We start from the raw sequence: 26468 nt of genomic DNA, 5'->3' as shown, positions 1-26468 counted from the left end.
GTAGGTTATGATGAATAATTAAGATATATGAAATGTATGATTCATTGAATTAGTTCAGAACTCAATTAATTATAATGAACTTTCAGTCTCTACATACAAATAGAAAATGTCCAGTTATTTTCATCTTCTTTTCTGAATTTATCATCTCTGTTCAGTTTTACAGGTCGCTGTGATGTAGATATATGTGCTTTTCACAATCTGTCTTTTAAGATTTAAATAGTTTTGAATCTAATGTCTATTAAAAGAGAAAAACTGAGACTGTAACTCATAAACTTGAGGGTTTGAAAAAGACAAAACAGCACTTTACCTCTTATTTAGAGCTGAAATTAACATTTTTACCATTTTACAACCAAACATTTAATTAAAATGTGTGTATTTTAAATCATACATTTCAGGAAATATTAGACTGACTAATGAATTTAGTGAGTATGGCAGAAATTTAGGCAGTACCTTACCATTGTGAAGCAGAGTATTAATGATATTATAAAAGATATGGTGCTTAGAGAAGATGTGATGAAACCAAACAAAGGTCATATTTGGATTAAAGTGTTCAGGATTGTTATTGGGAAAATGAAGATAACTATAAGAGGCCAGATATACACTGAAGACAGTTTTTCAAGCACTTTATCCAGTGAATGACTTTATGTACTGAACTGTAGACTTCTGTCTCCTCACAGCAGAGCTCCAGATCAGCTGTATGTCATGTGTGTTAACTGAGAGCTGTTCTGAGGAGCATCACTTTACTGACAGCTACAACACAGTGTGAACGCAGCATATGATCTTGAGGATCTGACAACAGCATCATCTAACTGACTTGAACATGTCTTTATGGATCTGTTTCTTCCTCTGTTAGGATGCAGCTGACAGGACAGACTCCAGTAAGAGTCCTCAGTGTTGATCAAGTCCACATCTAACACATCTAGAGCGGGAATCATCTGAAGAAACCTCTGTAATGATGAACCGACCCATCTCAGGCCTTCTGGGTCCATTTGTAACACTGATTTATGTCCTGCTCCTGGACTAAGTGTTTGAAAAGCACTTTATATTTTATTCAGCAGGTAATGCTCAACCTCAGAAAAGAGGAGTTAGCTCCTAAAATTCAGTTCTGCCATATTGTGAACTCAGAGAGGAATAAAACCATATAGTTTTGATGCTGTTTGTTTTGCTTTTGCTTCTAATAGGAGAAGAACACGCAGTCTCATGAATAGTTTAAAAGATACCTAAAAACAAGCAAATACAGACGGCTAATGGACAGCAGTAAAGTGAGATATGTGTGTCTCTTAATTACTTTGTTTTATGTAGACCTATCTGAGAGAAATAAAAACAATAAAGCTTTACAAACTAGATTTTTTTTTATCTGACACAAAAAGAAAGAGTGGCAGCTCAAATAATCATCATTTATTATGACAAAGACACTAAAACACACTTGAAGAACCTTTAAAGTCCAGCATTCTGCTTTAGATTTCAACACTTCCTGAGAAAAATGAACACAAAGGAATAAATATGCATTATCTTATGAGAAATGGCATCATTATTCATGTAACTGTTGTGTGAATATGTGCTCCATCTGTTCAGCTCTTCTGGATCTGATGTCATAAACCAGAAGAATGACAGTAGCCACGCCCACCAGAGCAGAGAGGACCAATCAGATCACAGCTTCAGTAGAAGCACAACAGTGTTCAGAGTCTGAGGAATAAACAGATCAAACTGAGATCAGCTCAGTCAATAAACACTAATATTAACACTAATATCAGCTGCTGAACCTGAACATGTGTGACAGAATTCACTGATGTCCAGATGTTGAGTCTGCTTGCTCATGGGATTGGGATGAGATCCTGATGATGAGGATGAAGATGAAGGACAGTCTGTAGTGTGTTTTATTGTGCTGTTTGTGATGCTCAGAGATCCAGTCTGATTGTCCAGCTTCAGTCTGTCTCTGAATCTCCATCAAGAACATCATTTACAGTAATTCCTCCATCTGTTACACACATTTATGAAGACTGAATGTCCCTCCATCACTGAGACCGAGTCACCGAACACACCTGAAGAACAAACACAAAAATACTTTAAAATAACTTGATGGTTTGCTAAAGTAAATAGTTTGGAATGAATATTTCAGAAGAATAATATCCCAAATAGCACAACAGAAGCAAACTGAAGTGTGGATTAATAATTGTATCTTTGTGGTGATTTTTACTAAAACTCTGAACTGAAGTTGATTTGAGCTTCACAACATCATACCCAGAAAACACTTCAGATGAGAATCACATCACGACTGAAACTAAAGCTGCTGCTGTTTGAGCTTCAGTGTTTTTACATAAAGCATATTCAGAAAAACAAACAGAGATATTTAAAGAAATACAGATTTCAAACTCACCGACCAGACGCCACAAACACAAACAGAACCAAACATCTTCAGCGGTTTGAGTCCACAGATAAACTCACCGCCTGCGGATCGTGACCCTTTTTCGTTGGGACTGCATTATCCTTAAGAAATAAACGATGTGCAAATCCGGCGTCAAACTGGACCTTGTTTGTAAAACAAGCATCTTCGAAATGCAGGGAACAAACAAAAACACTTGCACAACTCCGTTGATGCTCTGTAAAAATAAACTCCGTCCACTGGTCCCTTAATGCTGGTTTTTTTTTTTTTTTTTGGTAATCTGTGCAGGGTTGTCTTGCCCTGGCAACCAAAAACACACTTCTTTTGTGACATTTCGGTCTCTCGCTCTGATCAGTGAATGTCTGTGCTCTGCTCTACGGGAGCGTGCGCTCTTCCGGCAGACGTGCCCTCAGGACCCATATAAGGAAATTCCGCTCCATCTAACGTCACACAGACCCATACTCGAAAAAAACTTTCCGAAACTCTGAACATTGACACTTTGAACTCCAGTATAAACCACAGCTTCCTGGAGATCAATGGAGTCGTTTTCAGCAGAAACAAACTGACCATAACATGTGAAAAGAGTCTTAAAGCAGCGTTTGATCCTGAGATCCTGAGAGTCTTTGACTCTGGTTTCTCCTGTAACTGTCTTCAGCTCGTTTGTTCTTCATCTCTTAGTAGTTCTTATACTATAGCTTCTGTCAAGATGATTTATGACTTTGACCTTTGGACAGGTTGAACTTCCGGTAACCCTATGATGGATGGGCAGAACTTTCCGACTGAGTTCAAGGGTTAACCTATGACCTTTCCACGCATCGATCATGTGGTTTTGACAGAAAGTTTTACCCTATTGACCTAGTTAGTTCTAAATCATGGTTTTGACGGCTAGTTTAAACGGTACATGAAAGACTCCCCACACATCGATCATGCGGTTTTGACAGAAACCGTTTGAACTCTGTGTCAGTTAGCTTGTTTGAACTTTATCACAGTTATACGTTATGTGTGTGTGTGTGTGTGTGTGTGTGGGGGGGGGGTTATACGGCTTCTCCCCCCTCCCATTACATTCATGAGCAATGTATAAATGGGATCGTGTGTGTTCTACATTTATATATATATAAAACATCCTATAATTTATATAATCTCAAACAATTAAAGGTTGAAAACAAATTTTAATTATTTCACATTTATATATATATAAAACATTATATAATTTATATAATCTAAAACACATTTTAATTATCTCACATTTATATATATATAAAACATTATATAATTTATATAATCTATAACACATTTTAGTTATTTCACATTCATATTTAAAACATTCTATAATTTATATAATGTAAAGCAATTTAACTAAGGTTGAAAAAAAATTCTGTTCTTTTAAAAAAGATTATAAATTAAACTGTATGAAAAATATACTGAAACCGACTGTTTCAGATAAAACAAGATCCAGAAAAGAGCAGAAAAGGGATGTTTTCACACACCTTTGATCCAGCGTCTGCGTTTGCACGCCACAGTGCATACTCGTCGGAATTTACTAAACAATCATAATATCTTCAAAGCCATTTTTTTAATTAAAACCATCGTATCTCACGCGGGAGTACCATGTTTTTGACAGTTTTCTGACGGTTCACCTATGAATTACGGTTGGTGCGCGGCTAGCATCTCTTGTACCCCTCTCTCTCTCTCCCTCTAATGCCTGTTTACACACATTCGTCTCCAAGTCTTATTTTCTTCTTTTAAGCAGATAAATGTAAGCACTATAAACCTAATAAAATTCAAAATACATATTGACAAAAATACGATTTTGCACTGATTTGCTTTGACTTGCCTTTATACTGATTTGCTTTGACTATATGTTTAATTTTATATGTTGTTTAAATGTATTGAAAACACTGAATGTGAAGACATTTTTGTGCAGGGATAAAGAGTTACAATGTTTCAATTTAAATAAATAATTGTAAACACGCATTTTAAAATATTTTTTTACTTAAACATTGAACTCCTGAACCTGAACACCACACAATTAACTCAATTTTAACACTCCTGAAATGTATATTTAACTCCCTCTGTTTGGGAGTTAGAATAACACTTTCAGAAGTGTGAAATATGTACATTACGCACAGAGTACATTTCAACACCATGCTGGATTTACAAATAAACTCTTTCAGTCTTAAAATGTCACACTTTCGAAAGTGTTATTTTAACTCCCAAAACGGAGGGAGTCATATATACATTACATAGGTTTGTTAAATTTGACTCAAATTGAGTTCAATGTACACTGGCGTTGTTGCTGTGGGGGTGCCTAATCTTTCCATCAGACAAGACGAGTCGGGTTGGCATGAACAAGTTTCTTTGGCAATGAATGTTTGGGGCTTACCCTCCTTGTGAAGGGTGTCAATGATTGTCTTCTGGACAACTGTCAGATCAGCAGTCTTCCCCATGATTGTGCACAACCCACTTAGACTCATTATGTGACCTGCACCCAGCTGAAGTTTGGTACCAAAAAAAGTGTTGATTGCAAGTTTGAGATGATTGAAGTGTTTATGTATAGCTTGTATTAGCTTAACATTGGTTTTAATTTGAAAAAAAAAATTTGTCTTTTTATAATTAAGTTAAAACAAGACATTCTTTTAGATCATCTTAACATGATACCCTAATTCAAAGACATAACTTAATTGAAATTACTACGTTGAACCCACTAATGGGGATAAGTGAATGCTCACTACTGAGTTCACTTTATTTTGAACTTGCATAGCAAAGTTGAAACAACAATAATTGTATAGTCATGTTGATTCACAGAAGACAATTCACAGCTTAACAAGACTCAAAATAATGAGTTAAATCAATTCATTAATCCATTTTGTTTTTAATTGAAATTTTGAGGCAGCTGCTTAACTTATGATTTTAAGTAGAACCAATATATTGTTTTACAGTGATAGACACTGTTTCGTTTCCAATTTCTACAGGTGCCCAATGTGCTGGATTCCTCTTTTTTATCTATTTATTTTCCTCTGTTGTAATAATAAATAATAATTTGTTTGTTCGTTTCACACATCAGTTGTTAACACTTTTGAGTGAGTTTATGAGTTTTCATTATACTGTTTTTTAGAAATGTTTTTTTATTTCTTTATTTTCAGACACAAAGTGTAAGACATAAAATGTATCTGGGAGTTTGTTCAGAGAATGGTCTCAAAAAAACAAACAAACATATTCATAGTGGTTGATCCTTAACTTGTCTTTATTGATCACATATTTTATACACACATTTCATCTATATCAAACTCTGGAAATGCCTTGGCAATTAACTGACAAACTGTTACGATATCTTTATACAAAGCTTTTTGACATGGAAATAATCAAATAAATGGTGCCATCATTTAAAATAATTCTGTCCATTTGCACCGTGCACTTTATACCAATAAAAAGGTTTTTAAAAGCTGTTGTAAGTGAGCTCATAAAATATTGTACATATGTGTTTTGTGTCATTATGGCATAGCGTTTGTGACTTTCCCTGGATCCCCTTCCTCTTCAGATGACACTGTTATTACTGTAGATCACTTTTACAAAGATTACTGCAAACAGACGTCTTTCCATTAACAAGGTAATGTGTTGGATTATATTTATATTCTTAGCAATCATATTACAATTACACTTGTAATAAAACTTGTTTTAATTACTTTAATTTCATATATAGTAGCCTGCCATATTTAACTGTTGCTGATTTGAAGGCTCCTCATATCTGTAATGATACTGTGATTTATTTTATTTATTCTCCGATCATTCAGTTGATCCATGACTTTTTAATCACTAAAGGACAAAGTAATTCGAGAAACGAATAAAAATCCTGAAACTAACTTGTGCTTCATGGAGACTTTTGTAGCCCTAATTATAAAAACAATTCCAAGTCTCTAGGCCCAGCCATTTGGCTGTTTTTTATTTTATTATTATTATTTTTTTTTTAAACTTTTATAGCCACCTTTTTTTTATTATTCTGACCTAGAAAAAATTAAATAAAAATACACATTAATCAAAAGACTATGTTCATAAAAAGGACATATAACAGTGGTTGGGTAGGAACCCGGTCTCCCCAAAAGCTTCACACACAAGAAGGTGTAACAAAAGTTCATTTCTGATGTCATTGTCCTGATGTTCCCAGCCAGATTTCTGAGCTCGGTGCAGTGCTGTCGCATCTCCCTCATCACAATCAGTCTTTCCTCTTCAAGACACACTTTTGACATGTACGCATCAAACTCTTCTTCTTGGTGAGGATGTTGCTGGATTCTGAACTCACATAAATAACATCTCTACAATACAAATCTGACCTGTACATTCTGAACAGAAGTAGTGTATGTACCTCCCAAAACCTGCTGTCGGGTGAACAAATGTAAAAAGTCTGCTTATTAAGGAATAAGACGTTAGGAAGACCCCCACACAATAAAGATTGTCTCCCTTGTTCTTTATTTCAAGAACTACTCAGCTGTTTAAGAGCTTTAAATACCTCAGTCATCTCACAAGTGATGTAGGCCTGATGAAGACCTTGTGCTCAAAATTACTTGTCCTAATAAAGAATAAATGTAAAATGCATAGTTTGCTTAATATCTGTAAAATTAAGAGGAAGACATTTTAAAATTAAGGACCTGAAAATCATGAAATCATGAAAATCTGTCATACAAATAACAAATATATTAGATGAGTTGTCAACACACCAGTCTGATTATAAAGGCTAGAAACATTTGTTCAGTTGATTTCTGAAGGTTATGTTGGTCATCACATCTGGTCCCTACAGAATCCTAAAGCAACAATAATACAAGTAAATGATTATGATGTATTTCAGGCTCGGCCTTAAAAGAGTTTCAATGCCAATTTTAAGATAATCTAGAGCCCCAAATCAGTGTTTACAGTCTCAGTGGAGTTACAAGCCCACAAGTTTATAGCAAGCAAAACAGGAAGACAAGTCCTTCCTTAATTCATGCATGGCACAGATTCTCAGTTCTTCACATGATTAGCACACTGCAATAATAAACTACTTCGATGACTGTCTGTAAAATACTGTACCCTCAGTAGCCCACTGTCTGACATCATGTACCCACTGAAGCACGCCCAAGTTCACTGCTCAAATCCTCTTGAGAGTCTGGGGTCAAAAATAAAAGATGAACAAGGGTTTTCACTTTGCAATCTTAAAAACTGAGAGAAGTGATGAAAAGCTTTGTATTCATAACTGAAGGTATAGCATCATACCTTGATGAATCTGCTGGATAATGCAAGATGAAGGCCTTCTAGCATGGACAGTTAGCATGTCATTCCTGGCTTTTAACAACACAATTATGTGATGGAGAATAGTCCTATTAAAGCTCATGGGATTTCAGTTCATCCACACATTGACCATTGAGTTTTAATTTGCAGATGCAGTTTTATTAATGCAATCTCCTTAATTTATGTCATTTATGCAATATCCGACAACGTTTTTGACAAAGAATACACATAATAAAAAGAAGAGATAATGAAAAAAAAAGGTTTTCTAAAATAATATAACCAACAATTACCAGATTTGGTCATGTACTTGGTTGGGTGCCACCACATTTACCATGTGTCTAACTTCAGACCTCAACACAAGATTGGTAGAAAGACCGCAACATATTGCTTGTAATGTCTGTAACAGACTGAGATACTAGTCTGTATTATACAAGCTTACACTAAGAGGTCTTGAGGGATACATTAACTATTTAATAATGCAACAATCATACTTTTATAAAAATCAAACATTATATATTTGACTGACACGTTTGCAAGGCAAGGCAAGTTTATTTATATAGCACATTTCGTACACAATGGTAATTCAATGTGCTTTACATAAAAGAAAGTAAAATAATCATGAAGAAAAATAATACAACTTTTAAAATGATTAAAACATTTAAAAACAGTTAGAAAATGATTTTACATAAAAAAATAATAATAAATAAAACAGTGAAAATATAGTGCAATCAGTTCGGACATTGCACAGTGCTCATTCAATAAATGCACAGCTAAAAAGATGCATTTTGAGTCTAGATTTAAATGTGACTAGTGTTTTAGCACATCTGATCTCTTCTGGAAGCTGATTCCAACTGCGGGCGGCGTAGAAACTAAAGGCGTTTCATTTTACTCCTGAAGCTAAAGACTTTTCATTTTACTCCTGATCCTGAGCACTATACAACACTTAGTTCTTCACAGAAACCTTTCCAGTGTATGTGAAATATTCATAATAATAATTAGATATTGAGAATAATTTGGTAGTAAAACAAAGTGTTGCACGTTTTCTTGGTGCACAGAAAAGTATATTTATTTTGTACATCATTTGCAACTGCTTTTTATCACTTAATTAGAAGCACCACAAATTAAATTGTCATCTTTAATAGGGACTATTGAAAAGACATTTAGAAGTTTATTTTAAAATGCAAAGTTGAAACTAAAAAAATAATAATCTCTGTAAACTCTTAAGTGTGTCCCATAAGGCAGTGGTTCCCAATCCTGGTCCTGGAGAAGCCCAACACTGCACATTTGAGATGTGTCCCGGATCAAACACACCTGATTCAACTCATCAGCTCATCAGTGAAGACTCCAAGACCTCAAAAGTGTGTTTGTGAGATAAGAGAGACGCCAAAACCGTGCAGTGCTGGGGTTCTCCAGGACCAGGATTGGGAAACACAGTCATCAGGTCATGAAAAGTTCGACACACACTTGTGGTCATCATGCTCACTTGGACTAAATAAAGGAAAAGTCCAAAGATGGCAAGTGTGGGTATTTGGACAGTACAACAGTTTAAGAAACAACAAATACTGTACAAATGATAAGAGCAGGAATGTTTGAAGGGTCAAACTATCACAGACTTACTCATTGTTGCACTTGCGCCTGATGGCCGCTCAAGTTGTGTGTGGAAACTCCACAAGAACAGTCTGTTAACAAAGTAAAATAGGGAAGGTCAGAGGGCAGGTTCACACAACTTTTACTTTCCACTACATCAGCCAGTAATCATAATGTATTACACCCAAAATACTTAATAAAAGTACATTGTGAATAGCAGTGAGGAAATGTCAATATTGCTTCCAGTGTGTAAGAACTGAGAAGAGAAGAAACATCACAATATAAATCAAATCACACAACCTCATTCAAGTTGAAAAGTATATTTATATTATAGATCAGACTAAATTGTAATAGAGACATGCACATTTTCTATAAGGCTGCTTTGAAATGGCATGTATTGTGAAAAACACTTTACAAAATAATTTGATTATTTTATTTTATGAATAGTAAAAAAAAGAGAGGTTAGGAATTCTATTGGAAACACAGTCGCCAAAGTCAAAGAAATAAAGGAAAATACATCTGCAAGAAGTACAAAAGGTCTCTGTACGGGGATGACATTTATAGAAGGATGTCTTTGGATGCACCACAATACTGGCTGACATGATAACTACTATCTGAAGCATTTCTCTATTAGTCGGACATTTCAGCCACCTGAGCAAAAACATTCTTTATACCCTTAAACCAGACACGTACAGTGCATACACAAAAACATGTGTAACTTTTAACTTTAATGTGCTCTTTAAATTTCATTTGGCCCTTGATATAACTAAATTATCTACATTTTAAGTTACCTCAGAAATCATTTTTACAGTATAATACAAAAGTTTGGGATCAGTAAAGTTTCTTAGGCTTATCAAGGCTGTATCTATAATACTGAATATTGTTTCACAAAATAAAATTTAAAATAAAAGTTTTCTATTTTAATATACTTTAAAATATAATTTATTCCTGTGAAGGAAAGCTGAATTTTCAGTGTCACATGATCCTTCAGAAATCATTCTAATATGCTAATTTATAATGTTGGAAAAACATTATTTCAGGATTATTTGAGAAATAAAAAGTTAAAAAGAACAGCATATTATTCTGATTTCTGAAGATCATGTGACACTGAATACTGGAGGAATGATGCTGAAAATACAGCTTTGCTTGACAGGAATACACTATATTTAGTCTCTCTTAAATTCTTTACAAAACTTTTCATTGCTGTCCAAAATAAATATTCCAATTAATTTATATACAACTCAATCATAATTTGAACTAAATCGCAAGCTTCAAAATCAAAACATGAAATTGGTAACTATATTCAGCCCCCCCCCCCCCCCCCCCCATGCAATCCTGCTACTGTATAATTAACAATTTTCCAGACACAAAATTAACTCAAAATTGCAGACCTGTTATGGCCTGAACTTTTTCAACATCCAGCTGGTTTTTGGGGGGCCCTCTCACAGATTTTCCTGTTAGGGTGGTCTCCAGAACAGCCAGCTCTTGGGCAGAAATGGTCCTGCGAGATCTGTTCGGCTGCTGGAAGACCCTCTTCAGAAAACACTCACTGCACTTTCAGCCAAGAAGTGCTGAATAAAGAGCAGCAGGGAGTGAGAAAGAGAGACTCAACTGACAAATACATTCATAAATGAACTAAAGTGAACAATTAATGTTGCATGTCAAAATTAAGTATCACATAACAAACTTTATATATTCCCCATTCACTTTACAAAAGGAAACAAACCTGTTCCTGTCTTCCGAGTCTGATAACAAGTGCAGGTCAAAGCTTCAGACTTAATGTGAATAAATGACAAAAACAACAGCAGCTAACAATAAAGATATTCTAAGACAAAAATAAATGGAGTAAAATCTATCTTTTTGAGACATAGTTCTTATTTTAATTATGCATTTATGAAGTTACTGATGTATTTGCCCTCTTTTTTGGACATAGTATATGCATCATCTACAGTGCATAATATCATCCAAAGATTCAGAGAATCTGGAACAATCTCTGTGCGTAAGGGTCAAGGCTGGAAAACCATACTGGATGCCCATGATCTTCAGCTCTTAGATGACACTGCATCACATACAGCAACGCTACTGTAATGGAGATCACAACATGGGCTCAGAAATACTTATAGAAAACATTGTCTGTGAACACAATCCACCGTGCCATTCAACGTTACCGGCTAAAACTCTTTTGACAAAGTCTTATCGGATCATTCAGATCCGTGCTCGCACTGCCGCTGACACAGAGAGAGCAGTTAGCATGTTTGGTTAAGAAACATCTTCACAAACTGTCTTTTCAACTACACAGTATTATTTCAGTCTTACAGTTATTCATATTACCACAGAAATACTGGGAACTTTATAGTTCAGATATAAACATTGATGTCTATATGGCAGCAATCAAAATAGAGCAAATCCCCTTTTGAAAGTACTGCACTTCAAATAATGCTTGTGTCGATTGCACAAGTGTCTTAAAAATGTATTTGTCAATGAATGAAGTTTTCATTCAAGAGAATTGTTCAAAAACGCTGATTCATCCAGTAATGAAACAAGGGAAGTAGGTTTATGAGTGAGTCGTTGAATCAGTGATTCAAACAACTTTTTCATCCTCCTAATATAAAAAACTGGGGTTTTAAATATATTATATATACACTACCTTCAAAAGTTTTTGAAATATAAGATGTGTAATGTTTTTTAAAGTCTCTTCTGCTCACCAAACCTACATTTATTTGATCCAAAGTACAGCAAAAACTGTAAAATTGACTGCATCATTTCTTCAGTCACATGATCTTCAGAAATAATTTTAATATCCTGATTTGCTGTTAAAAAAAAAAAACATTTATTATTATTAAGTTGAAAACAGGTTTTCAGGTTTCTTTGATATAAAGTTCAGAAGAACAAAATTTATGTGAAATATAATTAAATAAATATTGGTAACACTTGTTAAGTTTTAACTACGACATTTCTCTCAATAAATTCTTAATTTGCTGCTCATTAATAGTTAGTAAGGTAGTTGTTAGGTTTAGGTATTGGTTACGATTAGGGATGCAGAATAAGGTCAAGTAGAATAAGACATTAATATGTTCTTAATTAACACTAACACTAATGGCTAATATTCTAGTAATATGCATGCTAATAAGCAACTAATAGCTGTTACCTACTCTAAAGTGTTACTGAAATATTTTGTTATAAATGTCTTTGTCACACTTGATCAATTTAAAGAATCCTTGCAAAATAAAAGTATTAATTTATATACTTGTGATAGTAATAATAGTAATAATAATAATAATAATAAAAAAGAATCGTAGGGGAATCATGATCTCTATATGAGACCAAAAAAATCGTAATTCACAATTTATCCAAAATCCTGCAGCCCTACTTGCATTTTCCAACATGACAATGCCAGACCACATACTGCATCAATTACAAAATCATGGCTGTGTAGAAGAAGGATCCGGATACTGAAATGACCAGCCTACAGTCCAAATCTTTCACCCATAGAAAACATTTGGTGCATCATAAAGAGGAAGATGAGACAAATAAGACCTAAGACAGTTGAGCAACTAGAAGCCTGTATTAGACAAGAATGGGACAACATTCCTATTCCTAAACTTGAGACACTTGTTTCCTCAGTCCCCAGACGTTTGCAGACTGTTATAAAAAGAAGAGCAGATGGTTTACCACACAGTGGTAAACATGGCCTTGTCCCAACTTTTTTAAGATGTGTTGATACCATGAAATTTAAAATCAGCTTATTCTTCCCTTAAAATTATACATGTTCTCAGTTTAAACATTTGATATGTCATCTATGTTGTATTCTGAATAAAATATTGAAATTTGAAACTTCCACATCATTGCATTCTGTTTTATTCACTATTTGTACAGTGTCCCAACTTTTTTGAAATCGGGTTTGTATATGTATATATATATATATATATATATATATATATATATATATAGTTGGGTAATATGCATGAGAATACAACCACCCTGCCTGATTGTTTAAAGTATTTACGTAAAATATTATGTCTAAGGGTGTATTATATCTTGTTTATTTCCTGGTGTCACAGCCTGGGATTGATAGAGGACTCAGATGTAGAGTGGTGAGAAAGGAGATCCTTTATTCTCATCACAAAACACAGAATAACATAAACGATAGCTGAATGCTGCTCAGGTGAGTGGAGACTTCAGAGCTGGCAGGCCGTGTCTGTGGACCACTCGAGCTGCCGGATCTCTGTACTACGAGTCCTGAAGCACGACTGAACAGAGGGCAAGACAACGATGCTTGTCCTCAGACACAGAACACGAGCAATAACTAATCAATCTACTCTCGACCAAGGACAGAAAAGCACAGACATATATGGGAGTGAGGGAATAAGAGACAGGGGAGAGTCAGCTCGTGGTCCGTTTTATTTCATTTCTTAAGAAAAGGTTTATAAGATGTATAACCAAGAGCACATAGAGAGGACACATGTATTAGTGAGAGCACTGAAGAGAAAAGAAGCTGCACATTACCTTTATTTATATAGTGCTTTAAACAAAATACATTGCGCCAAAGCACTGAACAACATTCATTTGGAAAGCAGTGTCTCAATAATGCAAAATGATAGTTAAAGGCAGTTCATCATTGAATTCAGTTATGTCATCTCTGTTCAGTTGAAATAGTGTCTGTTTTTATTTGCAATCAAGTCAATGATATCGCTGTAGATGAAGTGACCCCAACTAAGCAAGCCAGAGGCGAAAGCGGCAAGGAACCGAAACTCCATCGGTGACAGAATGGAGAAAAAAACCTTGGGAGAAACCAGGCTGAGTTGGGGGGCCAGTTCTCCTCTGACCAGATGAAACCAGTAGTTCAATTCCAGACTGCAGCAAAGTCAGATTGTGCAGAAGAATCATCTGTTTCCTGTGGTCTTGTCCTGGTGCTCCTCTGAGACAAGGTCTTTACAGGGGATCTGTATCTGGGCTCTAGTTGTCCTGGTCTCCGCTGTCTTTCAGGGCAGTAGAGGTCCTTTCTAGGTGCTGATCCACCATCTGGTCTGGATACGTACTGGATCCGGGTGACTGCAGTGACCCTCTGATCTGGACACAGACTGGATCTGGTGGCCACGGTGACCTCGGAACAAGAGAGAAACAGACAAATATTAGCGTAGATGCCATTCTTCTAATGATGTAGAAAGTACGGTGTTATGTGAAGTGTTCCGGTTCCAGTTTACCTAATTAATGCAGCCTAAAAATCCTTTAACGGATTTGGATATTAAAAGCATATTAGTATGTTATGTGTATGCCAGGTTAAAGAGATGGGTCTTTAATCTAGATTTAAACTGCAAGAGTGTGTCTGCCTCCCGAACAATGTTAGGTAGGTTATTCCAGAGTTTAGGCGCCAAATAGGAAAAGGATCTGCCGCCCGCAGTTGATTTTGATATTCTAGGTATTATCAAATTGCCTGAGTTTTGAGAACGTAGCGGACGTAGAGGAGTATAATGTAAAAGGAGCTCATTCAAATACTGAGGTGCTAAACCATTCAGGGCTTTATAAGTAATAAGCAATATTTTAAAATCTATACGATGTTTGATAGGGAGCCAGTGCAGTGTGGACAGGACCGGGCTAATATGGTCATACTTCCTGGTTCTAGTAAGAACTCTTGCTGCTGCATTTTGGACTAGCTGTAGTTTGTTTACCAAGCGTGCAGAAAAACCACCCAATAAAGCATTACAATAGTCTAACCTTGAAGTCATAAATGCATGGATTAACATTTCTGCATTTGACATTGAGAGCATAGGCCGTAATTTAGATTTATTTTTGAGATGGAAAAATGCAGTTTTACAAATGCTAGAAACGTGGCTTTCTAAGGAAAGATTGCGATCAAGTAGCACACCTAGGTTCCTAACTGATGACGAAGAATTGACAGAGCAACCATCAAGTCTTAGACAGTGTTCTAGGTTATTACAAGTAGAGTTTTTAGGCCCTATGATTAACACCTCTGTTTTTTCTGAATTTAGCAGTAAGAAATTACTCGTCATCCAATTTTTTATATCGACTACGCATTCCATTAGTTTTTCAAATTTGTGTGTTTCACCGGGCTGCGAGGAAATATAGAGCTGCGTATCATCAGCATAACAGTGAAAGCTAACACCATGTTTCCTGATGATATCTCCCAAGGGTAACATATAAAGCGTGAAGAGTAGCGGCCCTAGAACTGAGCCTTGAGGTACTCCATACTGCACTTGTGATCGATATGATACATCTTCATTCACTGCTACGAACTGATGGCGGTTATATAAGTACGATTTAAACCATGCTAATGCACTTCCACTGATGCCAACAAAGTGTTCAAGTCTATGCAAAAGAATGTTGTGGTCAATTGTGTCAAACGCAGCACTAAGATCCAATAAAACTAATAGAGAGATACACCCACGATCAGATGATAAGAGCAGATCATTTGTAACTCTAAGGAGAGCAGTTTCAGTATTATGATACGGTCTAAATCCTGACTGGAAATCCTCACATATACCATTTTTCTCTAAGAAGGAATATAATTGTGAGGATACCACCTTTTCTAGTATCTTGGACAGAAAAGGGAGATTCGAGATTGGTCTATAATTAACTAGTTCTCTGGGGTCAAGTTGTGGCTTTTTTATGAGAGGCTTAATAACAGCCAGTTTGAAGGTTTTGGGGACATATCCTAATGACAATGAGGAATTAATAATAGTCAGAAGAGGACCTATGACTTCTGGAAGCACCTCTTTTAAGAGCTTAGATGGTATAGGGTCTAACATACATGTTGTAAGTTTAGATGATTTAACAAGTTTATACAATTCTTCCTCTCCTATAGTAGATAATGAGTGGAACTGTTCCTCAGGGGGTCTATAGTGCACTGACTTTGATACTGTAGCTGACGGCTGAATGGTTGCAATTTTATCTCTAATAGTATCGATTTTAGAAGTAAAGTAGTTCATAAAGTCATTACTGCTGTGGTGTTGGGAAATGTCAACACTTGTTGAGGCTTTATTTTTCGTTAATTTAGCCACTGTATTGAATAAATACCTGGGGTTATGTTTGTTTTCTTCTAAAAGAGAAGAAAAGTAATCAGATCTAGCAGTTTTTAATGCTTTTCTGTAGGATATGCTACTTTCGCGCCAAGCAATACGAAATACCTCTACTTTTGTTTTCCTCCAGCTGCGCTCCATTTTTCGGGCTGCTCTCTTTAGGGTGCGAGTATGCTCATTATACCATGGTGTCAAACTGTTTTCCTTAACCTTTCTTAAGCGTAAAGGAGCAACTGTATTTAAAGTGCTAGAAAAGAGAGAGTCCATAGTTTCTGTTACATCATCAAGTTGTTCTGAGGATTTGGATATGGTAAGGAATTCGGATACATCAGGAAGATAACTTACCTGATTACCTAAATTACCTCAGCGGCTGTGTTTCAGATCAAGTGTAAAAGACAGCAGAGCAGAGAATCCAGAAGAAGAAAAAAGAGAAGATACAAGGCCTTTTATAAAGCACTTGTGAGGGGATTTCCAGTGTGATGTCAGAAGACACTGGATCCACCTGCTGTCTATAAAAGACTGAAGTGATGATCAAATCAGATGCTGCTTCCAGACCTGAAGAGCTCTCCGGCTCCTGAACCATCGCTGATATTGCCTTGAGCAAACTACTTACATTTATACTTTATTTAATACTGACACAGTAGTATATAACATTGATGGCATTGATTTATAGCTAAGAACAGACCACGGAGAAGGTTTTGTGAAGATGAACTCAGACGCTTATGAGATAGAACAGATTTGACTTACCTTACCTCCCTGAGAATAAATAAAATAAGGTAGAATGTGAAGGAAATTTAGCACAGTATATATCTTAAACATCTCTAAATAATACTGTTTTTTACCTTTTAACTTTGCCTTTATCCGCCACGTTTGTAGTTTTTCTAACACATTTTATTCATGTTTGTTCTGGACCGAATCCTTCGCCAAAGCACAATGGATTGTGGGTAATTTTAGCCACTGTATTGTGGACAGATCCACACTTCAAAAATCGACCTGAAATAGTAGACCATCCTTGGGACTTGTCATACTCTTCTCAACTTACTACGCTTTGGAACAGGACACACTTATAGGGCTTGGGCGCCAAGTTGCATTCTGGGACGTGGCGGCCCTGTTGCTAGCCTCGCGAATGTAAACATACAGCAAGTTGAACGAGAAGAAACAGAGTTGGGAGAAAGAAAAAAATATGTTAAAATCGCGAAAAGGTTGTGGGATTTATAGGGATATGCTAAATAGGGATGCCAGGGACCGGTATGTGGACAAAATCTGCACTATTAACGGTTTGGATCCATATCAAATTCCCAACAAATAGTGGAGCACCAACGGAGACTTGCTGCCATACTTTTGCATTCCAGATATATTCAGATATTACAGATATCTTCGGCTACCTTGTTTGTTTTGTGAGCGCCTACACTTCACAATAGCTCTGAAGCTACAAGTCATTGAAGTCTCATGTACAGTTCACAAATGGATGGGTTCAGGAGTTGCAAATCATAAAGCCGACAAACACTATACAGTATTCCGGACAAAGGTAAGCTGTGTTCTAGCTGCTAGTTTAGTAACTGTTAGTGCTAACAACCCTTCACACATGGACTTTTAACTGTGTTTCAGAAGTGTAGTTAACCCTCCCATTTCCGGGGTTCTCACGTATTTGAGCTGTTTTCCCATTGTCTTCCCGTTTTAGTATTTTCCTGTAAAATATCCCGTTAGCCCCTCCATCAGACCTGTCAAGTCTCTGTGCTATTGTCCTGTTGCTACTCCTTGCCCTTCCAGCGAAACAGATGTTTTCAAAGCATTGTTTTGCTTACTTGAAAGCAACCTTAGCGTGATGTTGGGCTTTTTAAGATAGCGTGGTTGTTGTGAGAGGACGATTTCACGCCAATCTGTAACTAAAGTCACGTTAGACCTAGCTTCACAAATCGCTTCACGTTAGTTAATACAGCAGTTTCGTAGTACAAATTTTTGCTGTCAGCAGAGGGATAGCAACAAAAAGATGAATGTTGAAATTTTTCGTATTTTGGATGAGTAACCCAAGAAATTTCCCTTATTTTCAATGTTGACTTAAGCTATATAAATTAATATTCAGATGTTATGGTCTCCGTAGTCGCGCCTCCAAGCAGGAAAGCGGTGTAAAGTGAATCCATTCTCATTTTATTTTCCCTATGGCGATTATGTGTTGCGCTATTACACCCCACAATACAGCAACGGTTGAAAATGGTTAAAATAGATTTTTAATTAATCAAATTAAGACACATGAGGATGAGAGAGAGTATGTCTAAACACTGCGCAGTAGCCCGAGTGGCAGTAAAGGAGGCTACCAATGTGGCGGCCACGCCAAGTAATGACGCCACAACGCCCAAGCCCTGTTTTAATCTCAAAGACTATGGGCTAGTCTTAATTGTAATTTTATTATTAGCAAGCTTCCCATAAAACTTTCCAATTTTCACAGACAGGTTTTGTTATCATGGATGATTATATAAAAACACAATTCCCCCCCACAAATGCTTAATTTGGAATAATAATTACATTACACACCAAAATAAATCTATTTTTTAGGTAATTGGTTTAGTAAAACTATTTTGTTGGTTTCTCAACTTTTGAATAGTAGTAATGGTCATGTGCTTGCATATTTAGAATTTGTAGAAATATTTTCATTTTATATACCGGTTAAGGAGTATATGATGGTTATTAATGCCATCCCTTTAGAACTTAGGAAATTATTAGGAAATGATACAGTCAAAAAACTAAATTTAGATTTCAATCTTAAATTGGAAGGTATAAATATAAAAGAACAAAAATGTAATAGCAATTATCTTAGAAAGATTTGCCAAATTTCCAGTGTTCCTTTAGCCATTGGTTTTTGGAGATCACAATTTCAAGATGTCAACTGGAAAGAAACCTTTAAGATCTCCAGACGTTTTTGTATCACAAATAAAATTAGAGAGGTATCATACAAGATTGTTCATCGTATTTATCCTGTAAAACTGGTAGTTGCAAAGTTTTGTAAAGATATTGACTTGAAGTGTGTTTTTTGTAAAGGCGAAAATGAGAGTATTGTTCATTTTATGATTGTATTTATACAAATTTATTTTGGTGTGATCTATTTTTTTTTTTTGTTTGTTAAACAAAGTATTAATATTGAATTGCAACTTAAAGAAAATTATGTTGTTTTTTTTTTTTTTGAGTATACTATTGATTTCAAAATTTGGTATATTGTGAATTTACTCATTATATATGGAAAATTCTTTATTCACAAATGTAAATGGGCAGGGAAAAATCCTAATTTTACTCATTTCAAAATAGAAATGGGTCACTACCTGTATACTTTAAAAGAAATAAGAAATGAAAAAGCCAAAAAAAAAAAAAAAAAACTGTAAGTTACTTTAAAGCCTTAAATCTGTTTTTTGAATAAATTATTATTTATATTAGTTTACAGATGTGTATTTATTTTATTATTTTTTTATTGATTTTCTTCTTTTTTTAAGCATTTGTTTGAATTCTGTTTTAATGTTATTGCCCTTATGTTCTTTGTTCTAAAAACTGCAATTAAAAAAAAAAAAAACTATGGGCTAGTTGCATATCTCCGCCATCTTGGATTTCCGGTCTTGCGAGTGTGTGCGAAGATATTTGAAACTTGTGTAAGTTTGGGTCTGGTGAATCAATTAAATACACTAGTGTTCCCTACTGTTCACTAAATGAAAGTTGAACGAATGGTGTGTATACACAGCTACATAATGTATTTTTACCTTACCAATTATGTGAATGTACAAATTACTTATTTCTCGAAAATGTACTACATTTTTTTTTTTTTTATGAAATATTTACCTCGTGAGATGTGGGCTACGATTTATCTTCATAAGGATCCATTTCTCAATTGTGCACATACATAAGTTTGTTTCATCATTATTTTCACAACATATTTTATTATTTTACACACTGAACTAATACATGACTAATTTTAATATCTGTTTAATCTGATAATTAATGCAAAATAACAACAATATACATGCGCTGCTCATAGACAGATAATTATTTATGCTGCAGATCTTCCACAAAACAAATAAACATTTATAAAAAACACACATGAATGCAAACAGTGATCTTTTAATTAATGCAAACCTACCATAATTACATTATGTTTAATTGTACAGATAGTTACAAATCACGTTATCAAATAAATAAAACATGGTTTATCAGAAATCTCTCTGCGTCTCCATTAATTCCATTAATAACATGGAAATTTGACACATTGTAGATTTGCTTTATATCTTTTGATTCATGTAAGTGCTGCATTTGACAATCACATTGAAACATCTGAATCATTATAAATGAGTTTAATAGAAATATTATTAAACTGAAGAGCCAGACAGACTCATCTGAGCTTCTTCCTCCTCTGTTCCAGCTTTACATTAAACACAATGATCATCTGCTTGAATACTAAAGCAACATTAATCATTCAATATCATGTTTCTAACACACATGCTGCATTATTTGATTGTAAAGTCTGAGTCTCTTCACCTGTATGGATCACATTTACACATTTATCACACATTTATTTCTCCTCATAGACACATTAGTGAAGCTCTTCTGTGGATCTTCAGCTGATGTTTACTGCTCTTCTCAAGAACACTTCACTTTATGAGATACTGCATTTAGCAGCTTCTGCTGATTGAACTCTATCAGGGACTTCATCATCAACACTGTAAGGTGGAACAGAGAGAGAGAGAAAAACAATTATAGTTTCTTTTGTGTTAAAGTGATATTGACATGATCTTTCATATATATTTCTAAAACAATATTTGAGTTTTAAATACATTTATAAATTTAATAAATTAATTCCACTCACATGTTTGTCTGTTTGTGTCTCTGATGAGTCAATATAAAGAGAAACACACTAACGAATGTACACCAAATATAATAAATGACAAGGAACAAACACAAATGTGATTTAGTCTTAAAACACAAATCTTTCAGTTAAATATGTCACTAGTTAAAGCTGTTTGTCCTCTAGTTTAAACATGTTTGTATTGGTCTCAGTAAATAAGTGAAATGATTGCACAGCTCGCTGGAATACTGGATTCTGATTGGTCAGTCGTGACATTCGGAGGTGTGTTATTCATTAGGTGTGTGTCATTAGCAGCAGAATAACACACAGTCATACGGTATTTGAGTCGGGCGTTTCTTTGACTTCTCTCGTATCACAGCACCGCGCTCTCACTCGTTTCATTCAAACACAACTGCTATTAGCTTGTGCCTCAGTTACTGACTGGATTTACCCTCAAACCAAACCGCAGGAGATTCCTGTTAATAGTAGACTTGAGGAGACATTGTTCAAAGTGTGTCTTGTTGTTCAAGTTGTTGCTAACTGAGCAGAAGTGTTTAGCTGAATCTAAATTGTGTCTAATTCTTCACTTGTGTGTCAAGAAAGCATATAATAAGTGTGATAATGCAGATGCAGCCGGATGTTATCACAGAATAAGTCTCTTCAGGAGGACACAAGTCCTGATCACCCTGTCGGGTTTATTCTGTGATAACAAGCGGCTGGAGGGACATTATCTCTTACAGAAAGTAAGTGTAAAGTAATGTGACGTGTTGCTTGTCAAAGTAAAAACACACAAGAGACAGAGACATTGATCATGTGATGCTGGACGACTGTGAGCTGAAGCTGAATCTGCTCTGATTTTACCAGCGTTTTCTTACAATCTGAACAAATCTATTTCAAACTCTAATGATTCACTATTACTGATCTCATTAATAAAGCAGCTGTTGCTGTAGAAAGCTGTGACCGTCTGCTTTTCTTCTCTTTCCTCCTTTGTGTTCAACATTTTTATCAACTTTACATTTCATTCTGACACAAACCCTTTGAAATAAAGCTTGATGATCATTTGATCAACTCTTTTCACTAATATCTGAAAGTATATATTTGTTCACATATCAGAGGTAAATGAATCTCTTTAATATCACAGTGAAGTTTACTCACCTCAGTTCACAGTTTGAGTCTCGTAGCACATCAATGAGCTTCTGCTTTGAGTCTTCAATCGTATTACCTCTCAGATCAAGCTCTTTTAGAAACTGCAGAGCTTTTGTGTTTGTCAAAGACTGAGTTAAAGAAGAAACATCTGTAATGCCACAGTCACAAAGACTAGAAAGAGAGAAACAGAGGAAGAGAGATCATCTTACAAACAAATCACTAAGATGAAGAATCTTTCACAAATATTATGTGAACACATTCATCATGAGATATTGAGTATAAAGTGTTTGTTGAACTCTTATGTGCTGTTCGTTTGGGGACGACACTCGTGCTGTTTGGGCTCTCCAGAGAACACAGCCAACAAAAGGACTTTTTGTTACAAAATGTGTCATTTATTAATGTTTTTACTCTACATTTATGTAGATTTTTGAAGGATTTATGATATTTTGTAAATGTAAAATATGTATAAATTAAAAATATATTTTAAAATAGGTTTTTAATGTAAAAATAGCTTTTTATGTAAAATTCAATTTATAAAAGACCCTCATTCCTAATTGTGATGAATGGGGATAACATGGCGTGTGTGTTTTCCTCCATCGTGGATGTGCTGGAGTCTCCTCTTCAGACTGTGTGTGTGTTATCTGTGTTGTGAAGGACATTTTGACTAATTATGTAACATTATTTATATGAGAGTTTAATCATTCCGCATTGTGCACTTCACTTTCATGTATTTTGTGGTCTGAATTGTGGTGGATTTATTGATTTTATTTGATAAATTAAGAAGAAAACTTATTGATTTAATCATTTCCTCATTCATTTCAATGTGGGTCTCCAGAGAGAGTGACTTTTTTCACACTAACACACAACCAGATATCAATCCAATTTAATTTTCTATTTGTAGATCTACCAAGTGTTGACAACCGTACAAAGTCTCATGTCATTTAGATAAAGGGAACATTAGTTTTTATTTCAGCAAACATCATTTGGGGTCTCAAAAGACCTTGAACAGCACATAAGAGTTAAACAAAGTGATTTTCTTCATTTTGATTCTTGTCTGTGAATGTTACTGACCTCAATCTCTCCAGTTTACAGCGTGAATCCTTCAGTACGTCATATAAGTGATTCAGTCCTGTATTTTTTATTTGATTCCAGCTCAGGTTCAGTTCTCTCAGGTGTGATGGGTTTGATTTCAGAGCTGAAGTCAGGATGAGACACTGTTTCTCTGTAATACTGCATCTACGCAGACTGAAGACAGAAAGAGAAAACACAATGAATCAGACACGTTATGTTCATGTGTGAGTAATTCATCATGTGTTAACACCATACAGTGCAATAATTAATAAAACATTGCCAAAAACCTTATTATATGACCATAAACAAAAACAGAAGAAAAAAGATGAACAAAGTGGAAACAGGACGAACTACAGAACAACTTAAGGTAACATTAAATGTGAAAATTGAGTTTAAATGTGAGAAATCAAGAAAATTCTGTTTCTGAATTACAATTTACTTAAATAAATTTTTTACTTTTTTTGTAATTGTCATTCTTTACTGTACATGTCTGAGAGAATAAAAATAAATAAAAAATTTTTGGTCCCCATTAATGAACTGGATTACTGTGATCTCCGGTGACTGACTGAGATGAGACCCTCGAGCAAGAACTGAACCCCAACTGTTCCTCAGCGCTGCAGGTGTGTGTGTGTGTTTACAGTGAGTGTGTGTGTGTGTGTGAGAGAGAGAGAGAGAGAGAGAGAGAGAGAGTGTGTGTGTGTGTGTGTGTGTGTGTGTGTGAGAGAGAGAGAGTGTGTGTGTGTGTGTGTGTGTTAAATGCAGATCACATGTTCAGAGTATGGGACAGTAGATTTGGCCACACGTCACATCCTTTCCTTTCCTTTTCCTGAAAGTAAACAGTAATCTTTAATCTGACTGTAAGTGCTGTAGAGTATAATGATACTAACTGTAGTTTCTCCAGCTTGAATTGTGTGTTCATCAGTAGATCACTGAGGTGTTTCACTCCAGAGTCTCCTAGTAGTTCATTCCAGCTCAGGTCCAGTTCTCTCAGGTGTGATGGGTTTGATTTCAGAGCTGAAGTCAGGATGAGACACTGTTTCTCTGTAATACTGCAATCACACAGACTGAAGACAGAAAGAGAAAACACAATGAATCAGACACGTTATGTTCATGTGTGAGTAATTCATCATGTGTTAACACCATACAGTGCAATAAATAAATAATTACACAGCCATAAAAAACTAGGATATTGAGGATATTAGTTACATTTCAAGTCTAGAGAATCTTTAGTCAGACCAAAAATAAATAAATAATAATAATAAAAAAATAAAAAAATAAGGGGGTTTGTGATTTATAACGTAATTAAGATACAGGATCAACTACAGAAGCATCTTAAAAATAACATTAAAATGTTCACATTTATTTTAAATGCAACAAAGACAATTCTGTTCAGAAATGAAAATTTAATTCAAGATATTTTAAGATTGTAGATTACAGTCAACAAGTACAAGATTTGAGGGAAAGTGATAGTTATTTTCATTAAAGATCACAAGGGTACATTCATTTTTGTAAATAAATGATGTATGATAAATCAATCTGACTGTAACTGCTGTAGAGTGTAATGATACTAACTGTAGTTTCTCCAGCTTGAATTGTGTGTTCATCAGTAGATCACTGAGGTGTTTCACTCCAGAGTCTCCTAGTAGTTCATTCCCGCTCAGGTTCAGTTCTCTCAGGTGTGATGGGTTTGATTTCAGAGCTGAAGTCAGGATGAGACACTGTTTCTCTGTAATACTGCATCCATACAGACTGAAGACAGAAAGAGAAAACACAATGAATCAGACACGTTATGTTCATTTGCGAGTTAAATTAATCGTGAGTAAACATCATACAGTGCAATAAATAAAATGTTGCTGAAACCTGAAACAATACAAATAAATAAATACACAGCCATAAAAAACTAGGATATTGAGGATATTAGTTACATTTCAAGTCTAGAGAATCTTTAGTCAGACAAAAATAATAATAATAATAATAATAAAATAAATAAATAAGGGGGTTTGTGATTTATAATGTAATTAAGATACAGGATCAACTACAGAAGCATCTTAAAAATAACATTAAAATGTTAAAATTGATTTTAAATGCAACAAATAAAGAAAATTCTGTTCAGAAAAGAAAATTTAATTCAAGATATTTTAAGATTGTTGATTACAGTCAACAAGTACAAGGTTTTGTGATCATATTTTGTTCTTATCGTGATGCATGTCTGAGTGAAACAGCTTTAAAAACAAAACTGTAGGTCAGGAATTCATGAGTTTTGCTGAAAAGCTGATAATTGTTTGCTATTGCTGTGATCTCATGTGACTGACAGGTTTTCCCTCCTTCACATCATCAGACGAGAGAAGAGATGTTTTTATGAGGGAAAGTGATAGTTATTTTCATTAAAGATCACAAGGGTACATTCATTTCTGTAAATAAATGATGTATGATAAATCAATCTGACCGTAAGTGCTGTAGAGTATAATGATACTAACTCTAGTTTCTCCAGCTTGAATTGTGTGTTCATCAGTAGATCACTGAGGTGTTTCACTCCAGAGTGTCCTAGTAGTTTATTCCAGCTCAGGTTCAGTTCTCTCAGGTGTGATGGGTTTGATTTCAGAGCTGAAGTCAGGATGAGACACTGTTTCTCTGTAATACTGCATTCACACAGACTGAAGACAGAAAGAGAAAACACAATGAATCAGACACGTTATGTTCATCTGTGAGTAATTCATCATGTGTTAACACCATACAGTGCAATAAATAAATAATTACACAGCCATAAAAAACTAGGATATTGAGGATATTAGTTACATTTAAAGTCTAGAGAATCTTTAGTTAGACCAAAAAAAAAAAATAATAATAAAATAAATAAATAAGGGGGTTTGTGATTTATAATGTAATTAAGATACAGGATCAACTACAGAAGCATCTTAAAAATAACATTAAAATGTTCACATTTATTTTAAATGTAACAAATAAAGAAAATTCTGTTCAGAAATGATAATTTAATTCAAGATATTTTAAGATTGTAGATTACAGTCAACAAGTACAAGATTTAAGAGAAAGTGATAGTTATTTTCATTAAAGATCACAAGGGTACATTCATTTTTGTAAATAAATGATGTATGATAAATTAATCTGACTGTAACTGCTGTAGAGTATAATGATACTAACTCTA

The 26468-nt window shown here is 34.9% G+C and overlaps 1 protein-coding gene across 1 annotated transcript in view; it reads right to left on the bottom strand.

Annotated features, from left to right (window-relative positions):
- The window catches only part of LOC113039455 (protein NLRC3-like), a 98495-nt gene that overhangs the window by 5415 nt on the left and 66612 nt on the right, over positions 1-26468 (bottom strand). The gene's annotated exons all lie outside the window — the stretch shown is intronic.

This window comes from Carassius auratus, chromosome 22 (assembly GCF_003368295.1).
Source record: "Carassius auratus strain Wakin chromosome 22, ASM336829v1, whole genome shotgun sequence".
In the NCBI taxonomy this organism is placed as follows: domain Eukaryota; kingdom Metazoa; phylum Chordata; class Actinopteri; order Cypriniformes; family Cyprinidae; genus Carassius; species Carassius auratus.
The sequence above is the reverse complement of the archived record's forward strand: the minus strand, read 5'-3'. Positions and strand labels throughout refer to the sequence as shown.